Source organism: Grus americana, chromosome 1, assembly GCF_028858705.1.
Source record: "Grus americana isolate bGruAme1 chromosome 1, bGruAme1.mat, whole genome shotgun sequence".
NCBI classification, from domain to species: Eukaryota; Metazoa; Chordata; class Aves; order Gruiformes; family Gruidae; genus Grus; species Grus americana.
Genome location: NC_072852.1, coordinates 94,364,900 through 94,379,656, shown reverse-complemented (window position 1 = coordinate 94,379,656; position 14,757 = coordinate 94,364,900). Strand labels below are relative to the sequence as shown.

Sequence of the window (14,757 nt, the reverse complement as noted above, 5' to 3'; positions counted from 1 at the left end):
TTTCTTATTGCTTCACTGTCCAGGGTTGGCACAATTATTTCAAATGATCTACTTTTCAGATGATTCCCAGATCATTCCCAGACTGTGAGACAGCCTGTTTATGTGATGGAAAGTACCAGAGGTAACCTTACACCGATATGTTAATTGTTTGCATGAGCAAAAAAAATCAAAGTAATTTGACTTTCATACTCTGCACATACCCATGCTTCTGTCTGATTGTATCACCCTTAGTTTCCTGTACTCTTTGCAGAGTGCCATCAGCACCACTCTGTCAAGTTCACTTCCCAGTCATCTCTTCACTGTGAAATATACTCCCTGTAGAGGCCATCTTACTTTCTTGAAGATCTCTAGCTTTCTAAGCAAGGAGCTAAGCAGATGGCATACTTACTATCTCAATATTCTTGTGGACAAGACAGGACAACTGTAAGGAAGTAGCGGAGTGATGTCATGAATGGAGAGTGAACTGATGCAGGCAAAAAAGAGGGAACTGAATCATGGCAGGAAACTACAGGATAGGACACTTATACATCTAGAAGCAAAAAGTCATTATTAGCCAGCAAGCCAAACACCTGCCTGTGTCCTCATCCCTTTATTTGATATTACAGCTTGCTCTCTCACCCTTTGTGTTCAAGACTATTAAGAACTGTGAGAGAGGAACAATTCCTCTACTTGTGAAAAGCACCTTTTTACACTGTTGTGATATTTTGTCCAGAAAGTTAGGCCCTGACACTATTGCTGTTTAAGTAAACTGGGAATCTCCCACTGCTGTTGACTGAAGCTTTTGTTACCGGGTGTCTGGAGAAAAAATTTCCCAGTTTTCCTTTGTGGTCTTGGCATGCACATTTCACTCTTCACTTGGAACCATTCCTCTCTTATTTGTCTACTTCTATTCGTCTCAGAGCTAATTTTAGTTTCTCCTGCTATTTCTTTTCTGAGACTAGAGCGGCTACTAATCTGTCTCCACTCAGTCTGTCACTCATTCTTTATGGAGTTGGAAAGGAGCATCTAGGAAATGAGGTACTACAGAAGAAGATGAGAAAGATAAAGGTAGACAATAGAAATAATAGCAGGGAAACCCATCCTGCAGTGGAGCAAAATTAATATCAATGGAAGTTCTATATTAAGTGCATGTTTCTGGAAATTTTTAGAAACAAAACTGGAATTGACAGTACCTCAACACTTTTATAAAGCAAATTAGGACATTTTGAGTGCATGTTTCTGGAAATTTTTAGAAACAAAACTGGAATTGACAGTACCTCAACACTTTTATAAAGCAAATTAGGACATTTTGAGGAGCTTGCCCATGAAACACGGTGGACATTCACTTAGAAGTTTTTCTGTGTGGACTTAGCCATTGGAAAGCTTTCTTTAGTTTGCATTTTAGCTCTTATTTTTTCAGCACTCAGGTAATTTTAGACCATGTTTTATAAATTACATGCTGAAAAGGCAGAGGAAACAAAGTTGTCTTGAGGCGGGGAAGAACGATTTCAGATCTGATCAAAAGTTTTAGTCCATCTGGTTTCAGCCCTGCAGTGCCCTCTGCATTGAACAGCTTCTCTGTGGTAAGGGGAGAGAGAAAAGAAAAGGAGAGAACAAACAAACTTCAGCTGAATTAGTCATGACAGCTGAATTTGCGCTTTGTTTAGTGAAACGTAAAGTGCATGATTCCATTCCATTAACTAGTACAAATCTAGACTAATACCATCCCAATATAACAGATTTGTACTCTGTAAAGATTCAAAAGGGCTGAATCCATCCTACATTGATGACCTTTGTAATATGAAAGGAGAAAAGAGATAGTTATGCTTGTCCAGGATGACTTTGTATCTTTCAATTGACTTTGCTATCAGATTTTATTATAATAGTCTTTGTGTCTTTTCCAGCTCAGAGGCAATTGTTTTAGAAATTGCTTTCTAAAAGATGTTAGGAATCGAAATGTTAGATTTTACATGGCTGAGTGCTCCTACCTCCCACTGAGCTGTTTTGTTTTACTCCAGCCTTGCTGGTGATACTCTATTACAAAGAGACTAAAGTGTAAGAGAAAAGATGGTCTAAGGCTACCGGAGAGAGTAAACTAAATCATAAAATATCTTGCTAAATCAAAACAGACAAATCTATTTGTGCATGTATTCTTTCTGGACCACCTTCAGCTATGAACTACGCTAGTTTTTGAGAACACACAGATCCTTCCACTGAGGGAGAAGCAGAAAATGAATTTGTTCTGCACTGGGCAGGTTTGGGGGACAAAGTCAAGTTATCACTAAAGGAAATGCTTCACGCCAATGCTTGCTGAACAGAATTAGCAGCTAGTGTGATGCTAGATGAAGGAAAAAGCCTTGAAGCTAAGAAACAAACAAACCAGGACTCCACGAATTCTTTCTTCAGGTCACTTTTGCGCTGTCAACTGGGATACGAACAGTTCATTGAATATACTTGAACAGTATGAGAGATGTGCAGTGATTGGAATAGTTTTCTACACTTCCCTGACACACATTTTATGACATAAAAGAAGATCTGAAAGCAAACCTCTGTGGCACTGTGAAAACTGCTTCCCATGGTTTGCATGGACTTGCACTGTAGACAAACACCTGCTCAGGTGCTAATCAACAGAATTGCACCTCGTCAACATGAACTTTCACAGGAAAATTTCAGGAAAATGGGTTTCAGTGCTCAATTTTAATGCCCCTGGGGCAAGGTTGCATATATGTCCCAAGCCTGGCGTAGAAAGCAGCGTGTAATTACAATGCTGCAGTAGCACAGCAAGGACTATCTGGGGATCCCCTTGCTCTTTATAAGCAATAATCACATGCTGCCCCACTGATTTCAGTAAGCACTGTAATATTTAAAAGAAGGAAAACAGAAAACTGGGCAATAAGTTAGTCTGATTTTCTAATTCTCAGAAGCTAAGAGTAGGGCTACAATATTTAGGTTCCAGTTACTGCAGAGGAAGGTTAATATCCTTTCCCTTCTAGAATTAAAATAATAATAATAATCCTTGGTGTTTATTTATGGAAACAATTCTCCCAAAGAGTTTTATTTTCATCCAGCCTAATTTTAAGAAGTGTGGCTCTGGAATGGGACTTAAAATTAGTCTCAAGTGTGTAGGACACATAGTGCTGGGACAATATACTAGTAGCTCTGAGAGCCTATGACTAGACTTGGGTGTGTCTGAAGTTGCGCTCATAAATCCATATTTAGACAGTTAAATAAGTGGACTGATTTTCAAAAATGCTTACAACCCAGCTTCTCCAGATGACTTCAATAAAATGTGTGTGTATGCCTGTGTGCATGTGTGTGTGTGTTCAGTACTTCAAAAATCAAGCCACATATTTAGATGCTTAAATCTAGGCATCTAAGACTTGAAAATGCTGCCAATAATAATTCTTTTGGCTTCACCGTGGGGATAACACACAGAGTGGATTTTAAATACAGGTGCTTCTACAGGAGAATAAGCAATGTGAGCAGAGGGACCTGATGTAACTATTGTTTTTTTGGTTCTTTCTGAAACAGGGAATTGTGTTTTTGAAACATCAGCACTGCTTTTCCTACACCTGAGCAAACAGCCCATAGGAAAGCTATCACAGAGAATCCCCTGGCTCCCTGTCTCATCCTTCTGATCAATGTTTAATAAAACCAATCATAACACACTGCTTTGCATGAATAACATGTAACAATAGAAAGTGTTTCTTAAATTATTTTTCTGATAATCATGTTTGAAGGAAACTCTCCTTAAAACAAAATTCACCTATAGATATTCATACCTTCTTTAGTTTCAAGTAGAAATGGCAGGTTTCCATTTTTAAACAGGTTACATATTTTAATAAAACTTCATGGACTGCAATATATACTTCTGGGCAATGGCTGACTGGTTCTTTTGGAAAATAATTCACCTGTAAACCTAATCTTTGAGCCATCCTTGTGCTGAGAAACTTAAATTTACTTGGTGACTTTTAGTTAGCAGCTATACAGGTCTGAGTGCTGTAGAACAATTTACAACCAAAAGGAAAAATACACTTTTTTAATTGAAGATAAAAAAGAAGGTGTCTTAATCTTTGCATACTAGTTCTCTGTTGTGTTCAAGCAGAAGACACTTGCTTGGCAGAACTTGCCAAACACTGACCAGCTCCCCACCACACTCTTCACATTTGAAGGCAACTTCAGTGAAAAAAAGATCAGCAGGACTGTATAGACCAATCTGGCTTCTTGTTATGTTGTGGTTCGAAAACTTTTTACTTCTATTATGAAAAAAAAAATCTTCCAAGAAAAATAACAAACATTTCTAATTTTATACTTACAGAATTATTCCACTGGAAAAAAATATGTGAAGCCTAAGCACAGGTATCCAACAACAGCTGTAATCAAGCTTACCACAGAAGGCATTTAAACTAAGAGGCTAGTGTCTGTAAAACTCATGTTTCTTTCATTTCCTCTGGGGAGAATGATGCTGATGAGAAGTAGGCCAGCATTCTCCTTACCCCCTACTTAACTTTCTTCTTACACCCTCTTTTCTATGCTACATTTTCAGAATAAATCCACTGACAACACAGAGGCAGATAGTCTGCTGGAGTGTGCAAACACAACTGTCCGGGTAAGGCGGTGATGTGGGAGGTCAGGGTCTCACTTTCTGTTATTGCCACTGTCAAAAGCACTTTGCTTCTGCGAAGCACTGGGCATTACTGTATGCTCGGTACAATCTTTGAGATACAGTCAGAGTGTTACCATAGGGTAGATCTTACTGTTTCTACTCCTTTTACAAATGCATAGGGGACCTGATATGCAGTGCTACTAGACAATTTGCCCAAGGCCACACATAACATCAGTGGCAAACTGGATGTTGGATGTGGGAACTCCTGCCATCTGGCTTTGTTCTCAAACCATTGGCCACACAACTTCTCCCGATGTAAGCAATACATCTTAAGTGAAAAGGAAAACAATGTGCAAAGCAGCCAGGAAAGTAATGAGTAATATTAAAAAGGCAGCTATGAAAATAATATTTTTGAAATCAAAGCACCCAAATGAGGACTGAAAGAATAATTGTATTTGTGTTTTTAACTTTTTCAGTTGTCAGGAGGGCATTAGTCTTCCTGAGCTGTAGCAGCAGGAAGTCTCTAAGTCCTTCACATGGAGTCAAATGGCCAGGCAGCCTGGGAGGATCCCTGTGGCAGGGAAAACATCCTCTGAAGTACACAAATGAATGAACCTTAGAGAAGACTCTGGTTGTCCTGGAAAGGGACTTTACTCTTCCTAGGATGGTGGTGAATCCAAGAGGAAAACAGGAGAAATGGAAAGTCATTGTCAAAACAAAGGGACCAGAGTGGGCCTTGCCTTGACCTCTCACTGTTGCTCTCAAGCTATTCTATATGCCAGAGCTGCACGCCCATATGCTGCAGTGCCACTGTGTGTGCTGGGACAAGTAATATAAGCGGGGCTTAGGGAAGATGAGGCAAGGGGCCTGGCTGGGATGCACAGCTCAAGCTTCAGCACAGCACATCAACGTTTCTCTCTGGGTTCAGAGCTCAGCATCCCATGTGCAACCAAGGCAGGAGACATGCTACATGGCAAAGGAAAGAGCTGCAGAAGCTGGGGAGTGGGAGACAGCGACAAGTGTCCCAGTCTCATACCAGCAGCATGAGATTTGTCATGCCTGTACATAGCGGTCCCACTATATTTAGTTTAACTGTGCTGCTAAGCAGCAGCGTGGTTGTACAGAGCACCATAAGGCAGAAATACAAAGCCTCTTGTTAATACCGGAAGATGTTTCGGCTCCCATAGTTGCCTTGAGGTGTTAAGCCATATTAACACAGACATTTTCACTTCTCACCTCCTGTGCCATGTGTTTCAGGAAGTGCAACAAAGAAATATGTGAGAACTCAAACTGCACTGTAAATTACTTTCACTGAGTAGACATAGGGGAGATTTTTATGTAGCAAAATTATTAGAAAGATACATTTGCATTTTACATGTGGACCAAAGCCTGAGATAAGATCTCTAGTGGCAGGGGAACAGTGGGGTTGCCATTGGGTTAGATAGAACCAACTCATTGTACGCCTTAGTCCCTTAGTGACTTCAGTTAACTTAGGACAGCGATAGCACAAATGGCATACAACCTTTCTGTATATACATTAGAACAGACAGTGTTCCTTTAGCATTAATGAAAACATTTTCTCATTTAGATATGCTGCAATACAAGCTCTCTTAGAGGGAGCTCCAAATCTCTTGTATAATTCCCAGAAATAATTGCTTTCTGAGGCTCTGCAAAATACACATTTCCATGACCTTGAAAATCTACTTCTTCAAAGCTACTCTTTCTTCACTTGTGTTCTATAGAAACTCCCCACATATTCCTGATGCCAAGTCTTTGGTCCAGTGTCTTATCACATTTGTCTGCTTTAGACTTTCATCATTCAAGACTTAGAGATGTTGTTTACTTTAGCATTAGTGGAATTTTAATTCTTGGTACTATATAAGTAATGATGCATACTGATATACTGGCCTGTTGGAACATGTAAGAGAAAACTTAACCATAATGGTGTACAATCACAATTTATTACCCAAAATGACAATAAATTAACTTGCTTTTAACCAGAATTGTAACTTCTGTATTTTAAATATAGTTCCACTTCCTTCTTAATATTAAGCTTGTAGTACACATCACTCCTACAGATGTAAGCTGAATGGAGATTTTCCTCCAAGGAATCCCACTAGTCTAATGAGATTGTTTAGATAGGGGACACACTACCACTAGACTCTGGTTTTGGTCAGGTAAGTCAGGAAGCTAATTACATAGCATATCATTAACTTTAACATACTGTCCTAATTTTAGTGGATTAGTCGTTCAGCAACTTGGAGAAGCAGTTGCAGATCTTGTAATGAAGAAAAAAAAAGGAGCCCCTGTAGTAGTCCAGATTATAGTACATAATTGGCAAAACATCCAAGTGTCCTCTTGAAAAAAAACTGAATGTACTGATAAGCACTTCTAATAAAGGAAGATGTTTGTTTCCCACTAGGATTTGTCCTTTTCAAGAGATGTTTGATAATGATTTAAACATGAAACATACAGAATATGATTTTGGCAGCCTTTGGAAACAGTGCTAGTAGGTAGACATCTGGCAAATGGGACAATACTGCTGACTTAGGTGACATCAGATCAGACAAATTCTTCATGCTGTAATAAAAATTCTCTGCTGTGGCCAAGTAACAAGAATGGGTTTTTTGAAAAATAATTCACAAAGTTATGTGAGCTGTAGAAAAAAATATGTGAATTAAACAGAAAGCAATACAGCATCAAAAAATGTCACGTGACTGCACTAAACCTAGACCCAATGTGTCCTCAACCAACACTCCTTTTTTCCTGACAGAACTTAAACACAGTATCATCTCTGCTTCAGATAGCCCCTGAATGGCAGATTGCTAGAAAACATGACTATGCTGACAATGTGTAAGTGTGAAGTTGCCCCTTTCTGATGCTCTTCTCTAGGCATCTGGGTTTAGTCACTCTTTTGTTGCAGGATCCTAGACTAGCTAGAGTTCAACTCAATTCAATCTGATACAGCCATTCATCTTTCCATATATAATTAGCCTCAAAATACAAAATTTCAGGATAGAGGTAACTGAAAAGACAGCTGCAGCTGTTCAAATTACAGTGAAGAAAAGGGAGTCAGTTTCTTGTTAGTAACAATTATTTTACATTGAGTGCTTTTGTTATCCCTATTTTAAAGGATGCAGTGGGGACTTCTTTTTAGCAAAGAGAGGAAGGGATGTATTGGACATTGTCAGTAAGAGATAAGATGTTTAAGAGCTTCAAAGGCCTTCCTCTCTCTAGCATTTTGAAACCTGGTAGTTGGTACTCCACTGGGGCTCTAGGCTTCCCATAATAGTGAAGATTCAGGCTACTTTGCAGCCAGGAGGAAAACCCAAGGCACTCTAAAGATAACTATCTGCCTTTTTGGAAGCAGGACAACAACCAGAAAGACCAAATCTTGGCTGATTATTTACACAAGAAAATTATAGCTTTGTAAGCCATAAGTTGCTGGTATAATAGGTTTGGTGTATTATCTCTAAGTGTGGAGACTCTAAGAGCCTGCAGAGCTGCTACTTCATCTCAAAGTGGAGTTTAGAGGGGGCTTTCAGCTGCAGAGATGTAATCATGTGGGACTCACTCATGGTGAATAAGGCAAACAGGCACCCTAATAATAGGTGCTGCTACACATAAGATGTACCAAAGATAGGGGTTTCTTAAAAAAATTCATTATCTAAAACTCGGATCCCCCGACTCCAGTAGTAGAACTATGGCTGGCTGGAGGGAGAGCAGAGTGCTTCTCCAAAATCCACCCCAAAGAAATCACCCCTGATATTTGGTGTTCTCACGTGGTGGTATCATTGCCCTTGCAGGGGCAGCACTGCTTCCTGCTCTGTGCAAAGGGTAGAGCCCACAGGTCTCAAATTCTGATCCTGGCTCTACTGCTAGTCTTTGGGGTAATCCTTTGCAGGTAGATTACAGTCAGTATCTCAGTTATTCCATCTGCAAAATGGAGATGAGAAGCTTGGTATGTGAAACACTTAGAGATCAAACCATAAAAACTGCCAAATAAGAACTAGAATTTGTTACTATAAATAATATTATCTCCAGGTCTATAGGGATGCCATATTACTGCAACACAGAGCCTCTCTATTTCTAGAATGATACAACATAGTCCTTTCACTGTTTTCTTTAAGGATACTTTTGGCAAACCTCTCAGGAGTTAAGCTTTCCAGGGCCTCTGCTATATCGATAATACAATGCAAAAGCCTGAATAAATAGTTTTATTTCTATTCCTCCCCCCCCCCCCATTTGCTAAAAAATACATGGGATTGGGTGAGAAAAAGATTACATTTGCTGTTCCAGAAAGAGATTTTTCTCCCCATGCTATAGCCAGACTGCTCATAACAGGTCATTGCTGGTCAGAAGAGACAATTTTAAACTAATTGCCTGAGTTCACAATGGAAAAGTTTTCAACAGGGAGAAATGAGAAAACATAATTTGAGAAATAACAAGCTCATTTCTAAGGACAGAACAGAGGCTGACTGGGACAGCACAGCTGGGTTTCTGTTTTATTTTAGGGCCTGATCTCTAAGTATTTGAGGCAATTGTAATGGTAGGTGCTCAACAGAGCAAAGAGCCAGGTGCTGCAACAAGCACTAAGTTGCTAATGTCACAAATGATCAATATCCTTTCAAGTTCAATATCTGTGTGTGAAATCCTTGATCCATGGTTATATGGACTGATGGTTATTCTTTCTGTTGCACTAAAGAAATTATGAAGAACAAGGTGGGGCTTCTCGGCTTCAAAGAGTCCAGCTCAATGTCAGTTTATGTCCCTTACAAAAGATGGTAGGAAATCAAATCCCTAATACTGATCGTATTGGTTTTATCCAAGAAAAGCTCTAATTGGGAATTCAGTGCACAGACTGAGAGGAGGAAAGGGCCTGCTGTATCCAATGAGTTATGCTGAGGCAGTTAAACTGTAGTAAAGTAGGATCTTAGTGTCTTCCTTGTGGTCAGTTTTGAACAATCTCTATACTTTTAGCCTGACCTCATCACTCAGCCCCTCTCATCCTCTCCCTCTGACCCCTCAGATACCTTTTCCTTAAAAATATCTATGGAATATGCAGTATGTTATGTCTCTTGGTAATGCATGGAGAAGCACTGCAGGCAGTTGGAAGTCTTTTGTTTAAATTTTGTCACCCCTTGAAAAAAAACCCAAACATCAAGGTGGCTACCTAGCCTTAGATCTTCTATGAATAATAACAGTCTCCACTAGAAACAGACATCTTTGTGCTTTCTAAAAATACTATTTTCAAATATTTATTAAAAAAGATCGTAAGCACCGTGACAGCATCCTTCGTCCTGTAGATTTGGCTGCCAGCACCCAGGGCTGACTTACAGGTTACATAGCTGAGGGCTGGCCCCTTCCTTTCGTGAGCATGAGGAGGACTCAGCCAGGGCTGACTCCCCTTCCTGTGGGAGCTGCTCCAAGCTGAGGCTCTGCTTGGCCCCAGCCTGTGCTATGGCTCCCACCACATCACAGCCTGTGCCTGCTCAAGGACCCCACTGATCCAGATCCAGATCCAGATCCAGACCCACAGGCTGACCTCATGCCTGCCCATCATGATGGATTGCCTTTTTGCCAAAAATTTTCTCAAGGAAATAAAAATAACTCCTTAATAAAATCTAATGAGTATTTTCAGATTAGATTCACAAATAAAATATATGTCCATTCATATCTACGTCAATAACTAGGATGCCTACTCCTGCATCACAGAGATATTAGATGTCAAGAGGGAAGCAGATTTTAATACCCTGTTAAGACATCAGCATCTTTTCACTTGATATTTAGAAATTACACAGCTGAAGAAAAGGATTGGTAGAACAAGCTGGTAATATTCAACAGGTACAGACAAAAGAGACAGAAAAACAGTGGCTGTTAAAAAAAAAAATGTTTGAAGGCAATTTCCTACTTTGATATACTTTTAAAGGGGACCCATGTCAGAATCTGTATCTCCTGAAAATCAGGTTCATTTGAAGTACCTAATGGTGCTCTGCCCTCCTCCCAAACAGAGATGCAGCATCAGCAGAACTTTTTCTAAAAATCTTGCTTAGTGTATTTGCTGTTGCCAAGTCCGGTAGCCTGGTTTAGAGCTCTGGTACATCTCTATGATATCTGTCCCTCAATTTCATGGGCTTTTAATTTGTGAGCAGATGCCAGACAGAGGAAAAATGCTATAACCCTTTTGCCCACTGAGAGGAAACCATTTTGCTATCACTCAGCACAAAGGACAAGCAGAGAAGCCAGTGCAAATCTTGCTGGAAAACACATGGCAGGACAGAGCCCACAGGCAGGCTAAAGCAAAAATCAATGTTCCTAAGATGTGACCCAAATAAAAAAAAAGAAATCATTATTGCTTTAACTTTGGAGATGCAAACTGGAATATATTGGAAACAGTGACCAATTCATAAGCATTGCTTTTCTAGTAACTGTGAGATGAAAAACTAACCAACTCTATATAAAATTATTAAGATCATTCTTTGCTGGAATAGTAGATGCCAGAGAAAAACAGTCAGAAAGGTTGACTTCCAGAAACACTAGCAAAAAGATATCATATTTAGAAGCTGGTCTCTGTTAAAGAATTGGAAATAAAAGTACTGTTTTGAACTGAATACAGCTTTTCCCAAGCTTTTGACAGATGTGACTGGCTTATTACTGCAGCACAGCCATTATTTAGAGGCTTAATAAAGACTGTTTTATCTAACAGATTCTACAGTCATGGTAAACAGAAGCAGATATAGATGGGCCTCTGAATGATGGACATTGGGTTCAGTGTCTCTCAGGTCAGACTTTGTGTGGTAACATCCCCTGGAGAGTGAGCTGAATATTTATCTGTTTGTAAGACTGCCTGCGTGCCTCATCGCAGCTGATGTAGAAATGCAGATGCACAGTGCTTTTGCCTGTGGGTGGATTACTGTCAGAAACTGATGGATTGTCAGTTAACACAGGGGCCCTGATTCTTCCTGACATGGTGAAGGCAGAGCTTTGCTGGCATGCCGACCTCCCTCTCTGGTGATTCAGACTCACATCTTCATACCGGTGGGCAAACCTCCCATGCTTCTGTTTTGAGTTTAGAGACCCATCAGAGTACTTTGACTTGGTGAACATTTTCTTCTTGCAACTTAAACACGTTTGTTTGCTTTTCCCTCAAGAGATGTTCAATGTGAAATAGAACATGTTCTTTTTCTGGCTAAACAGAAACATATTCCTGGTAGTGTTGAAAGAAGAACATATCAAAAGATAAGCAGGTACAAGTGGTCCTTTTGTGCACACACAGAGACACACACTCAGCAGGCCTCCTCAGGGTTGGAGTCAGATGGAGTGGAGATTGGCAGGAGGAAAGGGAATGAGAATTTGGATAGCTGTTAGTTTATCATGTGAACTTTGAGTGGGAGAGCTATATAGGGTATTTACATTAGGGAATTACCATTTTCTTGGCCTGGTCCTCCCCCTTCCTGCACTGAGCTGGTTCTCTTCTCCCTTTCTCCACTTGTTTGCTTCACATGCTTGAAGCATTTCTCATTTGGTCTCATGTCCATCAGATGACCTTTTTATAACACATGTTATGAGTTAAGAGCTGCATGAAAATCTCTGCATAGTTTGTGCTTTCATACAGTTGCATGGCATGTAGGTAGCATCTATTAATATTTTAAACATGTTGAAAGGAAGGCGATGCTGGAGCCAGATCCCATAGCTTGGCTGGTTTCAGTGCATATAGAGCATTTCACTACATTTATCCTCCACTTCTGTTTTTCCGATGAGAAATTTGAACCCAGCAATTTTAACAACCTGTCTTAAAGGATCACCTCTGACATCCCAGAGCACACCTACACAGTAGGAGTATTCCATGGGGAGGCAGCAGTGCTGAAAGAGCCCTGATGGGGACAGTGGATAACAAATTTCTACAGCTGCACTGTAATATAAATTCAGGAAAGGAAAGTTAAATGCACTTCTGTCCTGTTTTTGCAGAGGTACCTCATCACAGAGCAAGGGAAAAACAACCTAAATTCTTCTTGGCTCTGGCATATGTGAGCTTTGAAGGTGCTGCTTAGTTCCACATACCCAGTGATCAAAAAGATGGCAAGACTTTAAAGAAGCAAAAATGGTTTGAAAGAGCCATATCCAGAGGAAAATGCAGGTGATAACATAAGCTGCTAAAAGAATGAGATAAACCATAGTTCATCATACAATTTACATGCGACTGAAATATTTAAACACAGGGAGTGAGATGGGTATATTAATACAACAGATGAGATAGAATTAAGATGAACAGGAAAAGATAAGAAGATAAAACTAAGGTTGGGATTAGGGAAAGCCATGCGATTGACCTCTCTGTTGTTGAATTAGATTGACAAATGCAGTAGTGGAAACCCTGTCACTCGGGAGATTTAAAGCGAGACTTAAAATGAGACAAGGAAAAGCATTATCAGAATGCAGTAGGGAAGATTCTTCCACTGCTGGGAGGTGGAATGAACCATTCATTAGGATGTTAATCTATGCTATTTTAACAGGCAAAGTACCAGCAAAAAAATCAGTGGAAGGTGGAGGCCAATGCTTTATTTTCATCAAGAAGAAAAAAGGAGTTAGGCCCATTAGCCAGGGAGAGACAGCGGTGACCTCCCTGGTACCAATGACAGTGAATTCAGTCTGTGTAACTTGGTGAAATATTTTGTGTCACTAAGTGATACTTAGAGGGAAAATTTTACTATTATAATTTCATTGCTATCCTTAAAAAAAAAAATCAGATTTTATAAGCCTTTTTACACTAGCACTCGCTTCACAAACTATTGACAAAAGAGCAGAATATTCTCAGAATCTGAGAATGATTTAGGTTGGAAGGAACATCTGGAGGTTATCTAGTCCAAGTCCCTGCTAAAAGCCGATCCGTCTCTGAAGTTAGAGCAGGTTGCTCAGGATCCCACATCCAGCCAAATCTAAAATATTTCCAAGGATGAAGATTTTAATATTTCTTTGGGCATCTTGTTCCAGTGTTTGATCTCCTCCACTGTGAATTACTTTTTCTGGAATCAAATCAGATTTTCCCTTGCTATCTCTAGTCTCCTGTGTCATTAAGCTGTCCCTTGAAATGACAATGTAACTATAGAAATTATAAAGTAATTAGAAAGCAAAAGTTACAACACAATAAGGACAGATTAAGGCTAATTTTAACATTAGCAAGTCTTTATGAGAATTTACCTTCTCCCAAGATCTTCCAGCCATTGTAAGAGTGAAAACCAGAGTGAAAGAAACATTTTTCTAGAATGAAAACTTCTTTCTGTCTGACTATAGATCTGTAATCATATGTGACACTTTTAATGGCTTTCTCTGACACCAAGCATGTAGCAGTGAATTAAAACCCTCAAGTAACATACCAGTGAACAGACCTTTGAACAATATTGATCTTGTAATGCATACCAAAACATTAAGTAAAAACAAATGTAGAAAAAATGGTACACTTAACATTACTGTGATGGCAGAGCAGTGTTGCATGGTGACATTCAGGTAACAAGCTTCATCAATTTGTAAGTTACATTTATTGATTACAATAAATAAATGAAATGAGACAGAAAGCGCACTAAGGAGTGGTAATGATTATGAAATTTCCTACTGAGACAAGTCCTATTTCTTGGCAAGCTGGCCTCAGTTACATTGGTCTGTGGACAACCTAAACAACGAGAAGCACCCAGACAAATGTCAATATTTGAAGTGAGTGAACAACAGGCATTTTGGACAGCAAGCACATTTTCTTTGGATCACTCACCTTCTTAGCTTAATATTGTCCTGGAAGAAATTTCAGCAACGTATATTTTAAGTGAATGTGTACGTGTCAGGATAGGAGCACAGGTCTGTCGGAAGGATCATCCAGCAGTTTAGAACAAGTCTTGTATCTTTTCTACAGTCTGAAAACAGAGACATGCTAAAAACAGACTCTTCTTTTTTTTTATTTTTTTTTTTAAAAACACTTCTTTTGTGGTTGTTCTCCCAAGTTTGTATTGAAATACTGTGTTGATGCTTTCTAAGCTATCCCATGACATTTCTATGCGAGATGTAATACAAAAGGTTTTGAACGCCTTGATGTAGCCTTACTCTAGTTAAACAACCATCGAATTGTAAGTTTGCCTCCCGTACCCATGTCTATGCCTCAGTACTTTTCAGGGACACAGTTCATATAT

At 39.5% G+C, this 14,757-nt stretch overlaps 1 long non-coding RNA gene across 1 annotated transcript in view; it reads right to left on the bottom strand.

Annotated features, from left to right (window-relative positions):
* LOC129205606 (uncharacterized) overlaps positions 1-14,484 on the bottom strand; it is a 53,024-nt gene extending 38,540 nt beyond the window's left edge. The window contains exon 1 of the long non-coding RNA XR_008576795.1: positions 14,346-14,484. This is a non-coding gene — a long non-coding RNA (uncharacterized LOC129205606). The remainder of the gene's footprint in view (positions 1-14,345) is intronic.
* Positions 14,485-14,757: the final 273 nt, after the last annotated feature.